The sequence below is a fragment of the Monodon monoceros genome, unplaced genomic scaffold, assembly GCF_005190385.1.
Source record: "Monodon monoceros isolate NGI ecotype Baffin Bay Population unplaced genomic scaffold, NGI_Narwhal_1 Super_Scaffold_11, whole genome shotgun sequence".
NCBI lineage: Eukaryota > Metazoa > Chordata > Mammalia > Artiodactyla > Monodontidae > Monodon > Monodon monoceros.
In genome coordinates this window covers 60,537,181-60,561,143 of record NW_021703767.1, presented here as the reverse complement: position 1 = coordinate 60,561,143, position 23,963 = coordinate 60,537,181, and the positions used below count along the sequence as shown (strand labels likewise).

The 23,963-nt window shown below is 38.6% G+C and overlaps 1 protein-coding gene across 24 annotated transcripts in view; it reads left to right on the top strand.

Annotated features, from left to right (window-relative positions):
- ZBTB20 (zinc finger and BTB domain containing 20) overlaps positions 1 to 23,963 on the top strand; it is an 820,261-nt gene that overhangs the window by 673,495 nt on the left and 122,803 nt on the right. Inside the window, exon 1 of one of the 24 annotated variants that reach the window (XM_029213654.1) lies at positions 8,380 to 11,297. The exons of the other annotated variants lie outside the window; for them this stretch is intronic. The gene's annotated coding sequence lies outside the window, so the exon portion shown is untranslated. Of the gene's footprint in view, positions 1 to 8,379; positions 11,298 to 23,963 lie in introns of those variants that run through there. 24 annotated transcript variants of the gene reach the window in all.

The window sequence follows — 23,963 nt, the reverse complement described above, 5'->3', positions numbered from 1 at the left end:
TTCATGCCCTAGAAAGTAAACTATTGACTAGTTAAGTTACTCTGCCTTCTAAGATCTACTCATTATATCCTAAGAGGGAGCAAAGTCTTGAAAGAATAGGCAGAGGTCAGGTATGTTCTCTAGGTAGTAACACATAGGAAAATGTACCTGAGACAGGTAGGGTAATGGAGAGTAGCTTGGGCTGTATCACTTTCTAGCTGTATGCCTTACATTTCTTAGCTGTAAAACGGGATGATAATAATATTTTCTACCTGACAGAGATGTTATGAGACTAAGTAAATAGTACTAAACTGTAAAGAATAAATACTAAACAATAAAGTACTTAGAATAATATCTGGCATACTCTAAGTGCTAAGTATTAAGTATTCATATATATGGCATATATAGTATATATAATCATATGTGTATTAAGCATATATGTATATACCTAATACATAATACATATACATTTAACAATTATTAGAATTGTAATTGTTATGTCACCCCATGAACCTGATGGCACATCCCAAAGAAACTCCTAGACAGCCAGAGACTTTCTGGGGATGGAGAGTGTAAAAGAAAATAGAACAGGCTTTGTCAGACAGACCAAGGTGTGACACACAGTGCTGCCACCTGTCAACTCTGCGCCTTGGGGAAGTTACTTAACCTCTGGAAGCCTCAGCTTCTTCATCAACAAAACCAGAATGCCCACTTTTACATATGCTTTGAGGGTTAAGTGAGTTTTTGTTCTCCCTAGTGATTTTAAGATTGGATCTGATTCTTTTGGTGATTCCTATCCTTTTTCTGAACTTCACAGTTGTTTTCTTGATAAATTAGATCCCAGACTTTTTGTTTTGAAGCAAACTTGAAAGAAATGGGTGGCACTGTTCAAAAGAAAAAATGGTGGCAGTACCAGCTAATAATTTCAAAATATCAATAATTTAATGCAGTAGTGAAATGGTCACCAATTAATATGCACCAAGCCTAACAGACAACAAATAATTATAAAACTGTGGCTAAATCCTTAATCTAGAAAAAACTTACCAGTTAGAGCAGGTTTTGTTGTTGTTTTTTTTAATGAAATATGTTCTATCTATGGAAATAATTAACTGTAGTAATCCACAGGTTTTACAGTTGATCATTTTTTTTAAGTACAAGAATTTAGATTTTTACTGAAAACAGAAAGTCCTTTCCATGTAGTCCTATTAGAAAGGTTTTTTGTTGGTGGGGGAGGGATGGGAGTGGAGGGGGGAAACAAAGGAGGAAAAATAGTCTTGAAAATATCTACAAACTCCCAGATATTTGGATCTGAAAGAAAAAGAAGCTTGGAATTTACTTCTCACATTTAGTCCTGTAGTTGTAGTGCTGTGATGTGGCACTTAATGCTCTAGGGGACCTCGAGCAAGCGTTACAAATGCAACCAAAAGTCTCATAAAAACAAGCCTCTTAACAGTATGTGAGCTGGTCTGCAATGGCCTCAGGAAATCCCCCCAGCTATTCACGTCCTTTTTACCCACTACATTCTCTGACTCAAAGGGAAACCTCACTTCACCTCCTTGACCAGAATTGAGCAGACATTGATTTGGTTACCCAGTGCTTTACTTATTCATTTATTAGTCTTCATCATTTGTATTCCACTAGAACAAAAGAATATATCTCTGCTTTGCATTAATTTAAGTTTAAGGATGTGCAAATGCGGGTTTGTGAGAGAGTGCATATTTATGTTTATGTAATTTGTGTGTAGCTTGCTTTAATTTAAAATATTTGCCGTCAAAGCTGTAGTACATACTCACCATCACCTTCATTGTGCAGAATGACTCTGCTTGATATATTAGCTGAATTCCTAAAAATGTTGCATGTGAAGTGAGCTTTTTAGAAGAGAATCATGTTTTTCTATTTACTTCTACAATTAGTCAGGTTAAGTGTCACATGGGAAAAATAAGTGGCCCAATCCATAATTTAAAAAAAGAATTAAGAATTGCAACTTTCACCTCAGTGATAATGATGCCTTTATCTATGGCCACTTTATGTGGCTTAATTGCCGCCAAGAAAAGCCAATAAGAATTGAATCCAATTAAAAAGCAGATATTTTGGAAGCAAATGCTATGTGTAAACCACTGTACTGGAGGCATTGGGAAATTCAGAGAAGTGTAAGTCAGGGTTTATTATAGTCTAGTTAAGGGTGCACAACAGAAAAGATGGGATTGTATACAACAGTGAAAGATTTAAATAACAGTTCTAGATAATTTAGATATGTCCTTTGCACAATTACATTAATGATTTATATTAAAATATACCAGGTAATTTCCCTGCCATTTGAAGGACTCATTGATTGGGTACCACCTATTCTTAGAGCTACTGAGTGGCAACAGTGCATGGGCTGTTCATCTGAACTCGACTCATAGGTTAGTTTAAACAAAGTTTGGGCAATTCAAGCAATAATAATTTGCATCGTGGCAAAATACATGTTCCTGTCTTTTGAAATGTTGAACACCCAGTAGCTTTGCTACAGATTTTCCTTCAGGAATGCTTGTTGAACTAATAGACATTTCTAAGTAGGTGTTTGGTGTTAAGCAGCCGAGGAATGGCCTTTGAAGATATTTTCACTCCTCAATACCAGCTTTGAATGCTATGTTGCTTTTATTTTGAATCTGTTTTTACTTAGGGAATATTGGCCAGAACAGAACCATAATAAATTCTGCAGCAGTGTCTATTAAATGTATAACTGATCATAATTGACCCAAAGATCATATAGGGATTTAAAGGAAATAACATCCTTAGTTACCACCTTAACTATAACCTGACAAAAAGATTAATGTAAGTTAAGGAGAAAACCATGGTGGTATATACAACTTAAATGCCTGAAAGTGTGCAGGCTACCATATGCAGTATTTCCATATACACCTTTACCCTTCTGTTGAAGTGTAAGTAATAACATCAATAGTGCCAAGCAAATGGGATCTTTAGCTTACAAAGCATTTAGAATATATCATTCCTTTTGATCCTCAACTTGTGATCTCAACAATTTGTGAGATTATTAAGTCACATATCCACATTTTACAAGTGAAAAATCTATGAATTTAAAAGGGCAGATGACTTGCTTAAGGACACAGAGCTCTTAAAAGGTGCAGCTGCTTCCCCTGATGCACACGTTGTGACTGGCTCAGAGGAAGTAACAATCCAAGCAGAATCTTTTCCACACCACAGCTGTCCTGCAAGGCACCAGGCACCAAAGAGTTGACAAAATGTGACATGTAGACTTTAATCTTGAGAGGATGGAAGAGCCCTCAGGCCAAAAGGCATACCTACTATGATTTCATGCAAGAAGGAGAAGGGATGGTTATCTATCTTTTATAAGATATATTTTTCCCGCTTATACAGAGTCCTTGATAAATACTGTGAATTTTCATTACTAAGAAATTGGATAAAATCCTGATGATTTTCCATGAAAATCATGGTTGTCTCTGAACTGGTTGTGTGAGAGTTTTTTCGGCTCCTTAAGAGATTGGACTTCAGTATCTAAAAAAGTCTCAATCCTGATCTGGACAACCCTTCCCACCTACCAGGATTTATATCTTTTCCATTGAAAAATCTGTGAATATAATCAGTTGTCTTTGAGCTGGCTTCCTGGAGCTTCTTACTTACTTAAGAATATGGTATGGGGCTTCCCTGGTGGCGCAGTGGTTGAGAGTCCGCCTGCCGATGCAGGGGACACGGGTTCGTGCCCCGGTCCGGGAGGATCCCACATGCCCCGGAGCGGCGGGGCCCGTGAGCCATGGCCACTGAGCCTGCGCGTCTGGAGCCTGTGCTCCTCAACGGGAGCGGCCACAGCGGTGAGAGGCCCGTGTACCACAAAAAAAAAAAAAAAAAAGAATATGGTATGGAAATGAAAGAGATCATGGGCCGCTTTACTAAAACTGAGTGGCACTGGGGATTTATAAAGAAGTATGACTCTGAATCTCACAAGCCACAGGCTTTCATTGGTGATATAGCATTCAAAACTGCCACTGCATTTTGTTACCTGATGAACAAATCAAAAAATTCAGCACCTGGTTCTGGAAGCTAAAAATGTCAGTGGGTCCTCCATTCATTATCACATCATTTAAAAGTCTACAGACTTCCAGGCTTCATTTTTGGCTTGGAGAATTAGAACTGACATTTGAGCTTCTCGAACTTTTTTTACTCTTATTTCTTCAGAGCCTCGGTTAATGTGAAATATCAAGGTGATATCCCCAACACCTTGGTCCCAGGACACTCGCAATCCAAATTGATGTTTCTTCCATAATAATAATGCTGCAGTTATAAAGTATATAGTGTTTTCATATTCATGATCTTATTATGTCCTATATTAGCCTTTTGCATAGACAGGGCAATGATAATAATACTAATAATAATACTAATACTACTAATAATATAATATTGTCATCCCCATTTTGTATGTGATGAGATGAACTAAGAACATGATCTAAGGTCATATAGTGGGCAAGCAACAGAGCCACAATTAAATTACACCCAGATGGACAGGTGATATCACTCAGAGTCCAACATGTTTTTCACTTGCCAGATCTCACAGATTTGCCCTATGATTCTCAGCTAGACTTTAGAAGTATCTAAAGAGCTTATTAAAACAGAGGCACTCAGATAGTCACCTCTGAGTATCTGATTCAGTAGGCCTAGAGTAGGGTCCAAGAATTTATTTTTCTAACAAGTTTCTAGACAATACTGATGCTGCCAAGAACCACTCTTGAGGAGCACTGTCCTCAGGTTGTATGCATATCTGAGTGGCAAAGTCCTAAGAAGAAAGTTTGTTTTGCATGATGTTGCCTTATGCTGCTTCTTTTCTCCATTTCTGACCTCCACTAGGAAAAAGTAGAACAAATTTGAGGTGGGGGCTAGCAAGAGGGCACCTCACTGTTTAGAATAAGTTTCGATCTTCTTGCGCTCAAGAATTACACAGCAAAACCCTTCAGTTTGCTTCTAACTAGAACCTACCGTTGACTGTGGTAGATTAACTTGGAGATGAATACCAACCCACCAATGAAGAGCTGCTATAAGACTGGACATAGGCAAGTGTGATTAGATGGATCCATAGGCAACTGATCCATTAATCAATAATCTTTACATATATTTCTCCACGTCAACTTAGGAGGAAGTCCTTAAGGGCAAGAAGGAGAGACCCATTCTTGACCTATCCTAGTCAATATTTTTCTGAAGACTAGTAAGAAATCTTGTATCACAAACTCAGTTTGAATCAACAAGGTAATATATCTGCTTTAAAAAAAAAAGCTAAGAAATATTTTAGCTGTGTTGTGAAATAATGTCCAGGTCAAGGTAGCTGATAGTAGGGCTGGTTCCTCTGGAAGCTCTAGGGAAGAATCCATTTCCTTGCCTTTTCTAGCTTCTGGAGACCATCTGCACTCCTTGGCTCATGACCCCTTCCACAAATAACTCCAACCTCTTGTTTCTGTCATCACATCTCTTACTATTAGCTCTGACTCTCTGTCTCTCTCTTATAAAAACCCTTGTGATTACATTTAGATCACACCCACAAGACTCCTTTGCCATATAAGGCAACATTCGTAGGTTCTGGGGATTAGAGATATCTTTTTCCGGGTCATTATTCAGCCTACCACAGTTCCATTGTGGCATGTCTATCAGACTACACGTGGAACACAGAACCCCTTTCTCAGCACCAGAGTTTAAGAGTCCCTTTAATAAAATATGTCCAAAAGGAGGGTGGTCAGGACTATGAAAGGCAAGCGTGTGACAGCCATGTTGCCCACTGTGGCTGAGGAGGGCGTGGGACCAAGAAACAGACAAACTGGGTTCCAGTACTTATCAGATAATATGTCTAAGCCACTCAGCTTTTCTCTGTAAACTGAAAGAACCAGAGAATCTCCTAAATACCACCTAGGGCTAAGATCCTGTGCTTTTATAAAATTTATCAAGCTGTTTCTAGATGACATTTAAATTTAAAACCAAGAGTTTGTTTACTATCTCTAATATTCAGTATAAATATTGTCCACTTTTCTTTTGAATTAAAAATTCACTTAAATTTTGAATTTAGAATGTGTTATCCAAGGACTTCTTGCTATAAAAATAGTGGTGAGGCTATAAAAATCTCTAGTATAAGTGCTTTTCCCTTGCTAATTCTTAAATATCCTACCCAATAATACTACTTTAGTCTAAGCATCAAATCACTAGTCTTCGGGCAATAAGTATACCCCTTTTACATATTGGAAACTCGAGGTACAGAGAAAATAAATTGCAATTGCATATGAAGAACTAAGAGAGTTAACAGTTGTTGCCTCCAGCTTTTCTGAGATATCATCTACCACCACGGCCAGATGTGATACCAGACAATATGTTAAATACGCCGAGCAGAGTGTACAGACCTTGTCCCAAAGATGTCAGTCTCAAAGCATGAGAAACAAACTAGAGGACAGTCACTGAATGACTGCTGTCATTATTACAGGGGTCAAAGAAGTGGGAAAGGGCTCGGGTTTTATTTTATTTTTTTAATTTAATTTAGCTTGTTCTCTGATAAGGGCATGGAAGTTGACCACTGATTCTCTAAAGAAAACAGGTCTAGTTTGATACAACTCTCTCTGCAGCATTAGAGTCATCCCACAAACACCAATTTCAAATGATGATTTACAGAGGGTCACGAAGAATAATTTGGAGGAAGTTTATAGGAAGGAAAGCTTTGAGAGCTGAACCAGAAAAGGTGCTTGAAAGTAAATCAAATTATGGCATACATTGAATTATGGCATTTATTAGTATGTGCAGAGTATGCATGGAATTTTGAACTAAAAGCTGAGGAAGCAAAGATCTAGACACTCTCATGCATAGTAAATAAATTAACCCTTTATTCTTTTCCTTTCTATGCTCCTTACATTTGGTGACTTGTTCATACAAATGTACACTGAAAAGGACTAATAAACCACGCTCTTCCATGGATGCACTTAACTATTTGTGCACATGACTAAAATGGATGCCTCTAGGAGATTTTCTTTGGTATCATGTAGACACAGTCAGTATTTCAAAGGTCAAGAATTCTTTGGGAAAAAGAGGTGGTCTGTGTGCGTTTATGACTGGCAAACTTTCCTAAGCTTATTAAATTGGGAACCCTTGTCCTTTTCTTCTTTATTTGAAGATTATTCTAGTAATATGTTTGGTGAAGAAAAATGCTGCTAAATAAGTCAGGGGCTAATAACTGGATTAATGACTATTCTGAAACCTATGAGTTCAATATACTATGCCATTCGGGACCTAGTCTTACTTTCTACTTTAAAAGATCGGTTTTCATTGCTGTTTTTTATGCTGGAAACTGCACAGTATAAGGAAATCAGCTTATCATGAGCAGGTCATCAGCTCTTGAAATATCTGCCCATGAGAAAAAAAAAATGATTGGAATCCTGTCACCAAGGAAATGGTTTAAAAATCTGTTTATTTCAGTGCCAAACAAAAATCTCAACTAGTTATCTTTATTTTGCAATAACTTTAATTCTTTTGCCCATTCATTCATTTATTACATGGCTACTATATACTAATCATTTAGAAGAAAAGAACACCCTAGATGATTATACAAACCTTAAATATAACTATATGTTTGTGTGTGTTCCTATGCTTTTTTAAAGAGCACATTTATGACAGGAAGTGAAGAATGGCATAGTCAGGAAAAAATTAAAGAGACACGATGTAATTATCTGAACTGGAATTAAGCCAATTAATAACCCATGTGCTAACACTACCCTCAGAGTGCTGAAAATGCCATCAGATATTTAAATGCCCTGGGTGGTCATAGCCAGCGATCTTCACCTCATCCATTTTCAGCACCATCCAGGGACATGGCTGACCCTGGCTTCTGAGGAAGGGCTGCCACCTGAAGTGAGCTACAGAGGAGGTAACAGATTGTATAGTCCTAGCACAAGATTCTCTCAGGTGATCGTGAATGGATTTGCACTTATTTTGTAATGAAATCGAAACACTGGTGTTTTATGCATTTGCTCATTTATTCAACACATATTTACTGAATCCCTACCGTGTGCCAGCCCAGCATTATGGCTAAGAATGCAGGCTTTAAAGTCAGATTGCCTGTGTTTCATCTCTGGCTCCACACTTATTAGCTGTGTGCTCTTGAACAAGTCACCTAAATCTTCTATGCCTTGATTTTCTTTTCTATGAAGTGAGGATTTGTGGTACCTAATTCATAGGGTTGTTGTGGCACTAAAGTATGATGAAAAATGTTAAGTACTTAGCAGAGTGCTTATCACAAATCAAGTGCTCAGTGATATGTTGGTTATTATTATTATTAGCCAGGAAATATACCAAGGTCTGGAAACAAAGAGATCAAACACCCCTCAGATAATCCCCGAAGTTTAGATTCCAGAATTTAGGGCTTTTAAACTTTACCCTTTCCAGCAGAAGTCTGTATTAGACTTCTGGATCTGTATTAGATCCTTGCTTTGCTATGTGCATTCATGTCTTAAACCTGCATGCTTTGAACATAATACACTCAGCACATCCAGAGTATGCAGTTTTGTTTATTCACACCCTCATTTTCTGCCTTCCTCAATAAAAGCTCAATAAAACTACCATGTAATGACCAGCCACGGATTCTATCTGTGTTAGCTCATGTCATCCTCAAAATAACCTTATGGGGTGGATATTACCACCTTTTACAGACAGGGAAACTGAGACTGTGAGAGCAGCTGTGACTTACACACTTTTACAAAGGTCTGTTTGACTCCAAAGCTCATTCCCCTTTCACGCAGGTCACCTAGAACGCATTCACTAAGGACTGCACTTCTCTGCCTTGGGTTCTTGCCTATCAGGTGCTTGGAGATCTGCAGGAGGACCTACCAATGTCAAAATCACTGATTCCTCCTCCCCCTAAATTGATTGACTGTGGACCGTATGTTTTAGACATGTCACAACAGCCATTGTTAAAGAGGTTGTCATGCAAATAAGCTAAATTACTCTGGCCATGACTTCTCTCTGATTACTTGCCTTTGAGTGGGCTCCCAGGCGCCTGACATTTCTTTCAGTTTTCTTCTGTCACCCTAAGTAGCAACATCGTTGCTGAAGCATGACTGAGAGTTTTCACTTTTATGTACACCATGATTCTTGTTTTAGGACAAGAGACTTAATCTCTCCAGTAACATCTGATAGAACTGTTCGCTTCTTAAGCACCCCTTTCCCCCTTAAAAAAAAATTTACCTTCAATTATCTGCTGTAAGAGGAAGATCCTTACTGAATATGATCATATATGTCCAAGAAAGATACCATCAAATACATAGGCAGTTTCCCCCTTTCTATTTTAGTAGCTCATTTCAAATGAAATATATAGGAAAAGTTGCCTATAGCTAATCTTTCAGGTAGAAAATCTCGTCAGTGATTGAAAATGACACTGTAAACTGAAAGATTCAATCTCTTTCACCTACAGTGTGCCTACATTTTAAAAATGAGTTGCATGAAAGAACACATCTTTTTACATTGTGATGTATAGTGGATGATATTCACAAAGAGAATTGCAAACTCTGGGAGAGGTCTTTGTAGATCGATCCACTGGCCTTCACTAGCTTGGAACGTGGCACCAGCTAGCTATACCTTGCTGAGACTGGGCCTGTACAATGCAATATTTTTCTGCTTTTCTCTGAGAATGAATTAAGCACTTAAATCCCTACCCCTAGAATTCAAAGTGAACCCCCAAAAATTTCCACTTAGCTATTTAGACATTTTTAAGAATTAGAGGTCTGTGCACTAGCTGTATAGGTGGAAGAATCTTATTATTATGAAGACAAGGGTGATTTCCATACCTGTTGGGCCAGAATCTTTAAAGAAAGCTGGAAGTTGGCTGGTATGATGGAAACAGCACTGGTGGAGCCCTGGGTTCCAATGTTGACAGTGCTGTTGCCTTTATGATTTATTAGCCTGAGTCTCTGGGCCTCAGTTTCCTCATCTGCTAAATTAGGGCGTTAGAGAGATTGATCTCTGTGGCTTTTCCCGGCTCTGGTATTCTCTGGGTCTGCGAATCGCCTTCAGTGTCTGCCACAGCCTGCCTTGCCAGCTCTGTTTGTCACAAAGATTAATCCATTTTAACTGTACCTTGGAGTGCTCCCGAGAGAGAAGGACGGATGGATTGTTTTGCACCTATTATTGCATCAGAACTTTTGCCTTTTTAGACGAGATCGTGCAGTGCCTAAAATCTGTCTGCCTGTCTGCCCACTGACTTTGTGCTGATCTCTTGCCACGGTTCCTCTTCTTCCAGCATCCATCTCCCTCCAAGATCTAGACTCGGCATCCGACTGTACCTGTCTTGTTCTCTGCAGCATCTGTCTGCTACACTCCTAGACCATCGTTAATAAACTTTCACACATTACACACAGACCCTAATATGCTGGCACCTGCACATAAATATCTACGTTGATAAAACTAGGGTAGAAAACTCCATTTTTAAAAAAGACCTCTATCTAGTGCCATTTACATTTGCACTTTTTGTTTAGTTGTAAGTTTTAATAGTTCCCCCTTTGAGGATTTGTCAGTAGGAGCAGTATTGCTTATCAGAACACACCAACAGTCTTTTTGTAATATTCGCTTTTCCCCTTTGGTTCAGCCGAGCCTGCTGACAGATCATTCAAATTCAATTGTTTTATGTCTAAGCCGAACAGCTAATTAAAGTAGGGATGATTAACCTGACTGGCAGTGTCGCTCTCCCTCTCGCGCTCTCTCTCTCCCTCTCCCTTTCTCTCTCTCCCTCCCTCCTGTTCCAATCAGTCTTTTTCTCACACTCTCTCTCTCTCCTTCCGTGTCTCTCTCCCTCTGTCTCTCTCCCCCTCTCTCTCTCTCTCTCCCCCACCTCTTCCTCTCGGTCTCTCCCTCCCTCGGTTGGTCTCTCTCTCTCTCTCTCTCTCTCTCTCTCTCTGTCTCTTGCTCTACTGTTTTTTTTTTTCCTCTCTCTCTCTCCTAAACGTGGTCTGCTTGCTGATGGCAGAATGGCACTCGGAGATTTGTGCATTGTGTCTGGTTTCCTACGGGCAGGCTGACCCAGTGCCTCCAGGGACTTATCAATAGACCACTCAGAAGAGACACAGACAGGAGAGAGGAGGAGGGGTGGGGGGAGAGAGAGAGAATCAATATCAAGAATAGAAGGAGCTCCGAAGCCATTTTTTTTTTAAAGAAGTATCGGGACTTGGGAGAGGGTGACAAAGAAGGTTTTTCAAAGAGGCAGTGGAGGAGGTTCTAATAAATTTGGAAGGAAACAGTTCCCTGTCTTGGGAAAAGGAGAACTCCTGACTGATTAGCATTCACACCAGGTATGAGATGTTCGCTACCCCTTATCACTGTGTCGCAACCGAGATGGAAAAGCCTTTTTTTTTTTTTTTTTTTTTTAAGAGACCTAGGGAGCATGTATTTCGCTGTGTTTGTTGTTGGGGGGTAAGGGGGTGGCGTGAGATCTGTGGGCATTTGTGTATGGGAGCAGAAAGAATGGAAGCAGTACAACGGGGGGTGGGAAAGAGTATGGACTATGTTACTGTCTTCCCTGTCTTTGTGCACCCCTGGGGGGTTACCCAAGTTCATTTCTAGCAGGTGGATTTAGACGGGAGTTACTTAACGCTTGACCGCCAGTTTTGAAAAAAAAGAAAAAGAAAAAAAAAAAAAACGCTGCTTCCTATGTCTATTAAAGGAAGCTCCAATTTCTCTCTCTCTCTCTCTCTCTCTCTCTCTCTCTCTCTCTCTCTCTCTTCCTCTCTCTCTCTCTCTCTTCCTCTCTCTCTCTCTCTCTGCCCCCCCATCTCTCTTCCCCTCTCTCCCTCTCTCTTCTTTTTTTCCTCTTCTAACCAGACAGCGGGAGGGTTCCTGGCTCCCAGCCAGCCCAAAAGCCTCTAAGTGTTTTGCACTTGTTTCAGGGAGTAGCTGCCCGGGGATTTTTCAGCATTTTCACTAGAGAACAAAGAGTTCTTTACAAAGGGAAGGGGTGGGGGGGGGCAGTGAGCTTAATGTCTGATATATGTTTTTCTATTTTTATTAGTTTTTCGCCTAAAAAGAGAGAGACAGGAACAGAACATTCACTCTATAAAGACACAAAGACATTCAAAAGAAATCCAGTTATCTTTTCTCCCCATCACCCCAATATATATACATAAAAAAGGAAAAGGAAAAAGACTAATTAAGTTGGATATGTTGCTCTTTTCTCGTCTTTTAATCTTTCTAAATCCAACTGTCCTATGCTCACGCTATGCTATTTTTTTCTACTCACAATAAAAGTTGTTCAGGATTCATCCTCTGCTGTCACCTCTTTACCCGTTCTGGGTCCCTAAGATCCTGTGGAGGAGAGAACAAGACTCCACAAGATAATCAATTTAGTGGCAAGAACGTCTTCTACTTTTGCCACTTAGGTAAAAAGTTAATTATGGGATTTGGGTTCCCAAAATACCAATGGGGTACATTAGTTCATTCGGTCTCACAAGTTTTTGCATCCGTTTAATAGGTACCGCTTGTGTCACTTGTCAGTTATTAAGAAAAGATACTAAGGGAACAGATATTTGTATTTTATTTTTGTTTCTCTTTAATGACGTAAATTACAAAACCCCCAGAGAGATTACTGCCCCATCCGTGATACACTAGTTCAAGCGAAATATAGCCTAGACAGAGATTTTTCTACGATTCTGATTGCCACGTAGCTTTGCGTGTTCTCCATTTGATTTTTTGCCTATGCATGTATATTTTCACCATGAATTTGTGTTTGTAGCAAACATTCCAGAATGCTTATCATTTTCAAATTAATGCTCCAACAAAAGAAGAAAGAAATCATGTGAACTGTCTGTGCAAGACGTGTAAACAATTCCACCTTTTACATATGCTGTACATTTATATCTTTATACTGACATCCTTGAATTATAAACTCAAGAAAATGTTTTCTTTCTAAAAGTTCTCCTCCTAATGCATTTATATTTCAATTGTTATTTGCAAATCTCTTTAAGATACTTAATAGATACAAAACTGAACTGGGGGAAAATTCACAAGCACCACAAAAATTCTTAAATATACATTATGTACAGTACCTAACTACAGATAACTATTTTACTAAGTGGAAATCAGCTACAACAGTTGTTTCAAGATTCAGAAACTCTTTTCTTCTTTTTTTTTTTTTTCATTCACTGAAAGTATAATCTGTTCCTGTCCCTGGGGTGGGAAACTGTAGGGAAAATATATACATTTTTCCATATTTTTAGAATACATTTAAGTAACTGCTTCTTAAGGGTGTAATACATATCAGGGCAGAGGGTGGTGTCTAGTCAATAAGCCCTTCTGGCTGGGAGGTGTGAGCGCCTTATGTTTGAAGTAACTTGATAACAAGGAGTCTTTTCGGGGAAACCTTACTGTGTATGTGTTGCCTCAGTAATGACCCACCAGAGAAAAAACAAGAGCTAGGTGGCCAGTGTTTGCACTTGAAGTTGCTGAAAGACATTAGAATTAGGGGAACTTTTGGCGAATCCAAATTTTTCTAGGGTAACTCACTTCTTACCGTTATGTGTTTTCCTCAGGAAAATTCTTATATTGCCTTGAGACTTTTCTGTATTTTTGTAGAGATTTTTAATGGTCTTAAGAGTGCTTAAGGAGAAAAAGATCTTTAAAAAGAAAGTCATCAAAATAAGAGAAAAGAAACTCGGTCTTGAAAAAGTTTTATATTGAAGGCAAGAGCTTTTTTTTTTCCCCCTTTTGGCTTGTTTCTGATTTTTTTTCCCCTTGAACTCTTTTGTTGCTGTGGGCTGTTGTGTTTGCATTTTTGTTTTTTGTTTTGTTTTTTGCTTGTGCTTTTTTTTTTGTTGTTGTTGTTCTATTTTTAACGTAACCAAGGGGGTCTATGAAAGAGACAGAGGGGCTACTGGAAGAGGCTGTTACTGAAAGCTGCACTAGCCCTTCCTGATCCCAACTCAGGCAGCTCCTATCAGCCAGTTGTGCCGCCAGGAGTACAGTGAAAGGTGATAGCTGTCATTCTGGGATTCTTCGTGCATCTGACCTGAGAGTAACACATTCACAGTCGAGGAGAAAAGGGAAAAAAAATAGAGGAGGAGGAAAGAAAAGCTCTTTGAGCTGGAATACACTGGCCCTTTCTTCCTGTAGGCAATCCGCTCCAGTTCTTGGCGACGTGTCCTGCACTATCAGATATCATATGACTTTTTATTTAGATTCCTTTTCGGAGAATGGCCTGTTAGGACTCTGTTTGTTTTCTTTTATTTAATTTCCTTCTCCCCTCACCCGCTAGTTTTGTGTATCTGTGTGTGCGAGAGAGTGTGTGTGTGCGCATGCATATGTGTGTGCAATTTTTATCTTTGTTTTTGTTCTGTTGATCTGATGCTTTCTTTAAGGACAAAGCTTTAATTATTTCAGTGTACTGGTTTAATCATTTGCCAAAAAGAAACCTCATTCTAGGCTTTTGGGGGGTCCGTTTTTAGACATGTCCATTAACACATGAGGCTGGAAATCCTAAATGCTTGCTGGTCGGCCCTTGGCCCATTCCCTCACCTTAATTTCACCCTCCCCCTCATCAGCATGCACAATAGTATAAGTTAGGAAACACCTGTGCTGAGTTGAGAGGGAAATAAAAGTAGAAGCAACTTCTTCAAATCTGCACTCCTAGTTTCACTTTAATAAACTTTTTTTTAATCACTGATTTTTTTTTTTTTTTTTTTTTTGGCACCCTCTGCTGAGCTTGAAAGCATCAGAGATACTGAACGATGTGTCTGTGGAGCTTTTGTGAGGCCAGCTGAGCACCCCTGGAAAGTAGAGCAGGGGCTGAAAGTCATTCAGTGACTTAAGAATTGAGTGAGAGATTTGAATAAGATCTGTGAGATCTGTGGGCCGGGCAGGGTTTGGTGATAGATGGTAAAATGGAATACTTAGGGATACTCAAGGAGGAGAAAAAATTTCCAGTCAGGGTAACACAGGCATTCCTGCTGCAATTAGGGCCTTAAAAACTGTATTTAAGCCAATTTTTATTTTGTGTAACTCAAAATTTAACTAATAGATATGTGATTGCCTTCCTCTCCATGGCTGCTATGTAAAACAGAGGAATTATACTGACATTATTCCTGGGTTTCTCCTAAATTTTTGAGGTATTTCTTTTTCAGTTTTCAAGAGTTCAGATTTTAGTTAGCAAAAGAAAAACATAACTTCTCTAGGTAAGCAAATAGTTTCCTATGCATTATTCTTATCAACGCATAACCTATCTATACGTAACATAATATATCCTATTTGTATCAGGATTTTTTTTGTATAGTAACAAGCAAGACTGCCTTGAAGGTACAGATGACCATTACATTCTTTAAACTTATGGTTTTTAGTTCCTTGTTACTCTCCCCAAAATTATTTTTTACAGACCTTAAATATCTACTGCCTTATCTTAACCCAAGGTGAATTTTGTTGAAACTTAGAGGGAATTTTATTCCACCTCTTAATTTAGGAGTATCCAGAAGGGAAGAGGGAACTATTTTTCGTTCAACAAAAATTTTAGAAGCCTTTTTTTTCCCCAGCAGAAAACTCCAAAACAGCTTTGTCTCAGAACGTTAAACTTGGCATGGATCAGAAATGTGAGTTTTGCTTTGTTTGAGGAAATTTGTTTTTGAAACAACAATGTTATAAATATTTTTAAATTGCCTGCTGAGCATGCGCTGTGTCTGACTTTATTCATAGTTTTAAACACACACCAAAGTGCAGTCTTCTGAATGGCCACAGGTAAGGCTGTTGATTTGTAGGATCTTTCTCAGAGCCACCTTCAGTGAGTCTACTCAGTTTTCCAGAAGGGAAAAGGGCGAGAGCTGAGTTTAAACCTGGATTCCCTTCTAAAAACCATAGAGCAAAAGTAGATTCCCCCATTAAGGCTTGCACATTATACTTAGGGTAAGTACTATTCAACTTTCCTTTCTTATGGGAGTCGCCTGCCTTAACTTTTCGGCTTACTACTAGCAGAGTAAAATAAGAAAAAAATTGAACTCAATGAGGTATTTGACTGAAGTAGAAAATTTGCAGATTTTTAAGGGCATTTATTGTGCATAAATCTGGGGATCCGAGAATTTGCCAGTGAAAAGATAGCAGCTCTGTGCTTACAGAGCAAAGATGTGCTAGTCTGAACATGCCTGATCTCATCTGGAACCGAAAGCTAAATCTAGGTGGGCCTGTAATAATACCAGAAAAAGAACACATGTATCTTTTGTGCAACCTTTTTTTTAAAAAAAAAAAAAAACAGGCTTCCAAAGGGAATGACAAAGAAGTAGGTTCTCCTCTTGCTGAATAAGTAGTCATACTTTGCTCCAGGAGATATAATATATTTCCAGTTGTTTTGGGTTGTTTTGTTTCATTTTGTTGTTGTCATCCCTGTGGAAGTATATTCTTTCCTGTCGGTGACTGTTAACACTTTACATTTTTCAGAATGCTTTACCTCCATTAACTCCATTTGATGTTTCCTCACTTGGTTACCTTTTTCAAGTCTGTGATGACCCTCTCAGGCTTTGCAATTCTTATCGATTCTTGCCAGAATATATTTATTCATTAGCTGTTTGTTATAGTTATGGTGGAGATGATCTCATTTTTCAGGCCTTTATAATTATCCAAACAAATTTCATTTTGAGGTGAAATTTCTCATAGCTTTTCTTGACTCAGAACTGAACTTGTCTTGCAGAGGCTTGAAGAAAAGCCAACTAGCCGTTTTCTGAGAACTAAATATTCTAAGAAATGCAAATGAAATTTTTTACAAAATACATATTGTGCATCTATGCAATGCTTTTTCTAATTTTTTTTTCTTTCCATGATTTAAAATAGAACTTGAAAATTAAATGTTATTTTTAAAAAAGAAAAAAACGTGCCAGGTTAATGCTGATACTTTAAATGCCCAATTTAAAATAATTCAAAGTTTTTATTTCTATGCAACATATCACCTTTCAATGTCAGTCAGTAATACTTTGCGCAAATATACATATATATATACACATGCACACACATACAGAGACACAGCTTCACTTAACGTTTATATTAATTCTATTTTTGCATGAAAGAGGATTAGCCTTAATGCAAACTTTTATTAATTTATTATATTTTATTATTTTTCTGTAATTTAAAAATCCAATTATTGCCTCCTTCTGATTATTTTATATACATATATACTTATTAATGTCTTTTTGTATTCTAATAATTTATCTCAACTTATAAAGTATTTTTATAAGTCTTACATACTCCTGAATTTTATGCAGCTGTATTAACATTCAGGTTTATTCCGATACGATTTGCTTTGTTCCGTATCTGTTACTGTGTTAAACAAGTTTTTTTACTTTCCCAGTCTAGAAAGGCTATGGCTATTTTTTCTGTATATTATTTCTATATGTCTTCAGTATTCTGAAGAAGAAAACTTTTTAACCTCATGATCCCCTGGAAAGCTTTCAAACAAGTAGGAGAAGTAATCTGTACCTTGCTACTCCCATGTCTGGTCTGTTTGCTCTCACTATACCACGCCCCGCCACCAGCAACCCTGAAAACACAACAGTAATAAACATGATATGATAACTTTTCTGATCATAGAACCAGGAAATACCAAAGAAAATTGTGGCATATGTAGGAAAATGCCAAGTGCTTCTCCAGTAAGATCAGCTGTTTTTGTACTTTTTTTTCTCTCCTGAATTTTGTTTGTGACTTTTTTGGCTTGCTGAAGCATATCCCCATAATCTTATGAAGCCACAGCAAATTCCCAGTGCCACAACAGCACTGTGCAGCTGGGGAGAGCCCAGAAGAGCTGATCCTGGGTGGCTGCAGACTTCCCGAGCAATGATGTAAGGCGGGAGGAGTAAGTAGGCTACTCTTCCCTTTGCTTCTTACCTGGGCTGCCAACTGGTCAGGTAGAACGATTTTTTTCTGTTGCTTTCCCTTCAGCTATTTGGGGCTTTTCCTTCAATTACCAATGGATTTCTACCTTTTTCCAAGGATGATTTATCCAGCAAAGCATCCCATTTTTCTTTCATATTGAAACATGGAAAGCTTTGGAGACTGGGAAGGGCAAAGGAAAGGGGCTCAGGGTAACTGGGAAATATTCAAAATGGCATCAGACTCAAAGCTGTTTGGGGGTCTGTAACTTTTCCGTTCTCCCCAGAGCCTCTACGAGGTTGAAAGTAGTGAATGGGATAACTATAGGGTACAAACTGTGATCTAACTAATTCAGTAGATGGAGCTCTTCCCCCTAAGTCTGTATTTAAATTAACGTCCCACTCTGGTTTGTGGGGCTCTCTGTTTCAAGGTGTGTCATTACCACACATATAAACTCAAGGGCCTAGATTGCTAGGAAAGCGATTTCCTGACACTTTTCAAAAAAGGATGCAGCACTCCACTTTGAAACACAAAACAGCACAGGGGAGAAGGAAGGATGGGGTGGGAAATGAAGTTTACATATCTAAATTTCTCCCTATGTTTGTTGATATTCTCAAGTGTGAAGTTAACTCCTAACACTATAGAAGTGATTATTACTGTAAATGTAGAAAGATGTATGGAACATACAGGATTTGGTCTGTGTTTGTTGCAAATCTTCCAGGCTATCTGAACTGTGCAGATCTCCTCTCATTTGATTCTGCAAAGGAATTTTAATACTGTAATGTAATTGTTTCATCCAATTAGTCTAGAGAACCTGGCTGAAATGTGACAAATTCTGAATTGTGACAGTGCAGAGGAGGGCAAAGCAGCTGTGTTAGGAAGGTGCCTTTACGGAAGCCAAAATATTTTCAGCAATAACTGAAAATAGATCTCCAGTATCTGCTTTAATATGGAAAGAACTACTTGTTTATTTCCGCTTAAATTAATTGAAATGAATAATTGTCATAAAATTTGCATCAGTGTTATAGTATTCTCAGTACCAATAGGATAAAGTTCGATCATGTCCTTGCCTGGTACCAGAAGAGAAAATATAGATATTCTGTAGTAAATTATCTTTCTTAGTGGAATGTCTTCTCCCAGATTGGAGATATTACTGAATATCTCTTGTTAAATCTTGATAAGATCATTTGGCCAGAGTAGAACTGGGCTTGGCTTTAGTACCAAAAGAAATAGCATTTTTAAGGGACTTGGATTTCCTTTGCATACCACGTGTCTGAGTCCGATACAGTCCAGAAAAACAGAGAGGATGAGATGAAATTATCCCTAAGCAGCCGCTGTAGGCCAAACACTGAAACAGTGCCAACCTGGACCAATCAGGCCAGCGTCTCAGAAGATGCATGCTTTTGTCGAACACTTACATGAAGAGAAAGAGGGAGGAAGCCCTTGAAATTGCATTCGTATGAATGATTCTTCACTAATTTCAATAAAGTCCATGGCAATAGATGCCATGATTTTTATTTTTTTGTAAAGAAGAAAATGTCAGTTTTCTTGTCCAGCTAAGGATCTCTGAATGCTGTACTCTGACATCTTTTGAACAAAACTATCCTTTTGAATTTAAGCAAGTAAAAAACTTCTCACAGAGAGCAAAGAGTAAAACTGATGGAAACTCAAAATCAATTCCAAACCCATTTCTGGCATGATGAGAATAACATTTGTGCTGTGTTTAAAGCAGTTTAAAACAAGAAAATGATAAAATGATCAATATACTTAAAGCCAAAAATAACCAGGAGAGAACAATCTGTAATCCATTCCAAGACCTGAAACCCTACACTTTTGATTGAACATGAAAATAAACGAATATATCTTTTATAAGGTGGCATTGTAAGCCTTATAATATAAAGAAATGATGAGATGCCAAGCTTTCAACTCTATTTAAGCTATGTTTTCAGAGTTTAGCAAAACAAAAATTTCTAGACTTAAACTATTGTAAATTTATTTATTTCTACATACCCTGACCATAGAAAGAGCAAAAGTTGAGGAATATATAGAATGCCACAATGGACTACATTGCCACTTCACAGTCTATGTACGTTCTTTATTTATTTATTTGAAAAAAAAAATTAAAACTACAGCAAAAAGAATATTTTTTAAATTTATTTATTTTATTTTTTATTTTTGGCTGTGTTGGGTCTTCGTTGCTGCACACGGGCTTTCTCTAGTTGCAGCGAGCAGGGGCTACTCTTCGATGTGGTGCATGGGCTTCTTATTGTAGTGGTTTCTCTTGTTGCAGAGCATGAGCTCTAGGCATGTGGGCTTCAGTAGTTGTGGCGCGTGGGCTTCAGTAGTTTTGGCACACGGGCTTCAGTAGTTGTGGCGTGCGGGCTCAAGAGTGCAGGCTTAGTAGTTGTGGCTCACGGGCTTAGTTGCTCCGCGGCATGTGGGATCTTCCCGGACCAGGGCTTGAACCCGTGTCCCCTGCATCGGCAGGCGGATTCTTAACCACTGCGCCACCAGGGAAGCGCAAAAAGAATATTTTAGACTATATCTGAAAGTGAATTAGTCACTGTGGAACGGACTTGAATATTTCTTTAAAAATACCTTGACCCTTGGGCTTCTCTGGTGGCGCAGTGGTTGAGAGTCCGCCTGCCGATGCAGGGGACACGGGTTATTGCCCTGGTCCGGGGAGATCCCACATGCCGCGGAGCGGCTGGGCCCGTGAGCCATGGTCGCTGGACCTGCGCGTCCGGAGCCTGTGCTCTGCAATGCGAGAGGCCACAACAGTGAGAGGCCCGCGTACCGCAAAAAAAAAAAACTTAACTCTTGACTAATTTATTAAATTCAACACACACATAAATATAAATCACGCATATTTTATCCTTATTGCTTTACTAGATTGAAAGACTAAGTTGACATCAATACATTTTGAAACTATGGATTCAAGGTCAGTGAAATGCCACTGTCCAAGTTTACAAAAACCTCTCTAGACTTAAGATTTTGCCCCAATGAACGACTTTCTACCAACCTTTCCAGAGTCATTCGACTGGCTAGTTATTTATTGATCAGATAAAATAAAATTGTCCTTCTGGATGAAGAAATCCTGGCTGAAAAATTAAAATGACAACAAATTGCATAAGCACATTTAATTTCGTTGACCTAAGGTGCAGTAGGAATGATGATAATTCTAATGAGCACTGTGACGAATGTAACTACAAAGAAGCATGTGTGATTACATCAGGAAGAGTGACCTCAGTGGGCAAGGTCAGAAGGGTGAGACACAGGAGCCATGACAGAGCGGAGGCTAATGATGAAAATTATCGGAGATGCTTAAAGCTTGTAGCTGGCTGCAAAACTAACAGATACCAAAAGAAAGAGTCCATGAATTTTAAAAGTAGATAGAAAGGCAATACTTTTCCTTATAGGATATAATCGAGTGTAGAATTCACTTTTGCAGAGAATTACAACAACCTCCTGAGCTTTGGCTGTCCAGTGTGGTAATAGTTGTAAAGAGCTGTTACGCTCATCTGCTTAAAGATTCATATAAGTGTAATTGTTATAGCAACTTGTTATGCTATTGTTTGAAGTTGAAAAGCTCTGCTTTAAGTGTCGACAAAGCAAATGTCAGCATCACAGAATCATAATCATGGCATCTTAGAGCTTGAAAGAGCCTTAGATATCTCAATAAAGGTGAGTGGGTTACCAGACTCTCCAGAAAGGAATACTGAATATCTGGTGCAGGACCATGTAGAATTTTTCAAAATATGTATTTTATATATTGTGACTTACATTTGGAAAACACTATTTAATAGAAAAGCTTAAAAAACAGAGAAACTAAAGCTCCACAAATTCATCTTGACTAGTGGTGCTATACATTGGATTCTGTGAACCAGGGGTTCTAAATAGAGAAGAACGGAAAATTTTCAGTAAAGCACAAAATTTTATTTTCACCAAAGGGACAGGGTGTTTAACAGAAGAAGAAATGCTATTTGGGCTAACACCACGCTAATAGGAAAATGTAAATGGAAAAGTGATCAAACTTTCTCAAGATGAGAAAGGCAAATTGTACGAGAACTCAAGGTTTCTAGCTTCTGCTCTACACCACAAGCCTGACCCCTAAAACAAATTTTATATAAATAAAAAGTGGATGATATTCCAGAAGTAATTGAGGAAGAAAGCAGAGTAAGCAGGCCCTTAGCGTTCCTATTTCTATACCAATAACCCTACCTTACATGGGGTAGGGGGCAAATATGTGTGGTAAGGATAAGGCATTCTGGGGAATGAAAGAAAATGCACCCGCATTGACACTCCGTGGACGCTCTCTGCTGTTAACGTTGCTTCCCTCATGCAGCCCTCATATCCCCTCCACGGTAACCTTGTATCTCTTTTCTCTTCTTCCCTCTATCCCCACCAAAAGAAAAAGAAAAAGAAAGAAAAAAGAAAAGAAAAAAATTTTTGAGAAATTGTAGTCAGAAAATCCTTTAGAAAGAAGTCCTTCTCCTTAGAAATCTTCCTGTACAAATCAATGTATCTAACTGTTATATCAAAATGTGAGTTCTAATCAGAGGGTACTGAGTTAATAAGTTTAAACACATTTTAACAGGGTTCCTCCTTGTCTCCTAAGTGCACACTACATTTCCACACCCCTGTTCTTTTCACCTGGTGCTTCCAAGTAGAGACAAATTCTGCCTTCTCTATTTCTACAGTACTCTATCTTTTAATGGCTTTAGTCATATTCACTCTTATAGATTAGCCATTTGTACGTTTATTTGTAATGTAAGGAACAGGTCTATGTAATCTGGGCAGTGCCCTTAATTTCACTGGGCCTCAATTTCCACATCTCTAAGTAGGAAAATGATAACTACCTTGCTGGGATATTGTAAGAATTCCTGAAATGGAGTATATAGAGTGCTTAGTACCATGACCAGCGCATGATCATCTCTCAGTATCATTGTTGTTGTTACTACTACTACTATTATTAATATTCCCTTTCCCCTAGTTCTTCCCCAACAGTATTCTTTTCGAGATCATAGATTGATCTTATTGAGTTCAAAATCTCTTCAAGCAACAAACACAATGACTTTTACATAATAGGAGCTGAATAAAAATATATTGAATCTTTTTTGTGCAAGTCCATAGGCCCCATTACTTCCTTACAAAGATCCTTCAGTTCTTTCCTGGAAGTTTAGAATAGTCAGCCCTGGCCAACCTATGGACGCCATAAACGATATCAGTATTGCTCACTGTAGACTGTCGGTGCCGCCTGCCTTCCCTTTCAGGTTTCACACAAGCCCCCCAATCACATAGGATTGCTCTTTGCAGCATCCCCAGAAGTGTCAGCTTATCGTTCTGTTTCCTGTGATTAATGAGCTGGTTATACCTCTGTCTGCAGCCTGAACTAGAAACTTTCACTTTGGAGAGCAGGTCAAGATATCGAATTTAATTTTAGTTGCATCTGTTATAAGCCAATTGTGTATTCGTTACATTTATAAATTCCCTCTCCAGCCATATATTTTCATGGCTGTTGAAAGCTCCTGAATCTGTGTTGAATGTCCTTAGATTTTACTTTGGGGACCAGAAAATGAGGCAGTGAGACATTTTTGAGAGCTAGCTGTCATCTTTGGCATTTCTTCCTTTTAGTGTCTAATCTGGTCTGTTTGAAGAAGGGGGCAAGTATATAATTTTTTATCTAACTTGAATGTGGTATGGTAATTCTGTATCAATGAGGTCTAGGGTCAATGCAGTTCATCTACACATTTCTGTTTTCCTGGCATGCAACCCCATTCTGTGGAAATGAGAAACTTCTAAAAACTGGAAATGATAAAATAACTTGAGGCATGTCAGGGTAGAGCTATAGCATTAAATACTTCAAGTCAGCTGTAGGCAGGATGGCATGCAAGGTGGACTCGAGGTGTATATGGATCTTACTGGTTCTTCAGGGTTACAGTGAATAGTGACAAAATAAAAGGGGGTAAATCACATGGCCATAGCTGAGGAGAAGCTGACCGTAGGGTGTGCTTAAATCAGGAAGTGTGCTGCTTCTTAATCAGCCAGAAGTTCCATTTATTTGAAAGCGAGCTGGTATTTGTGAGGGGAACAAGGTCACATTTAGTAGAACTGGTAATTCAATAAAG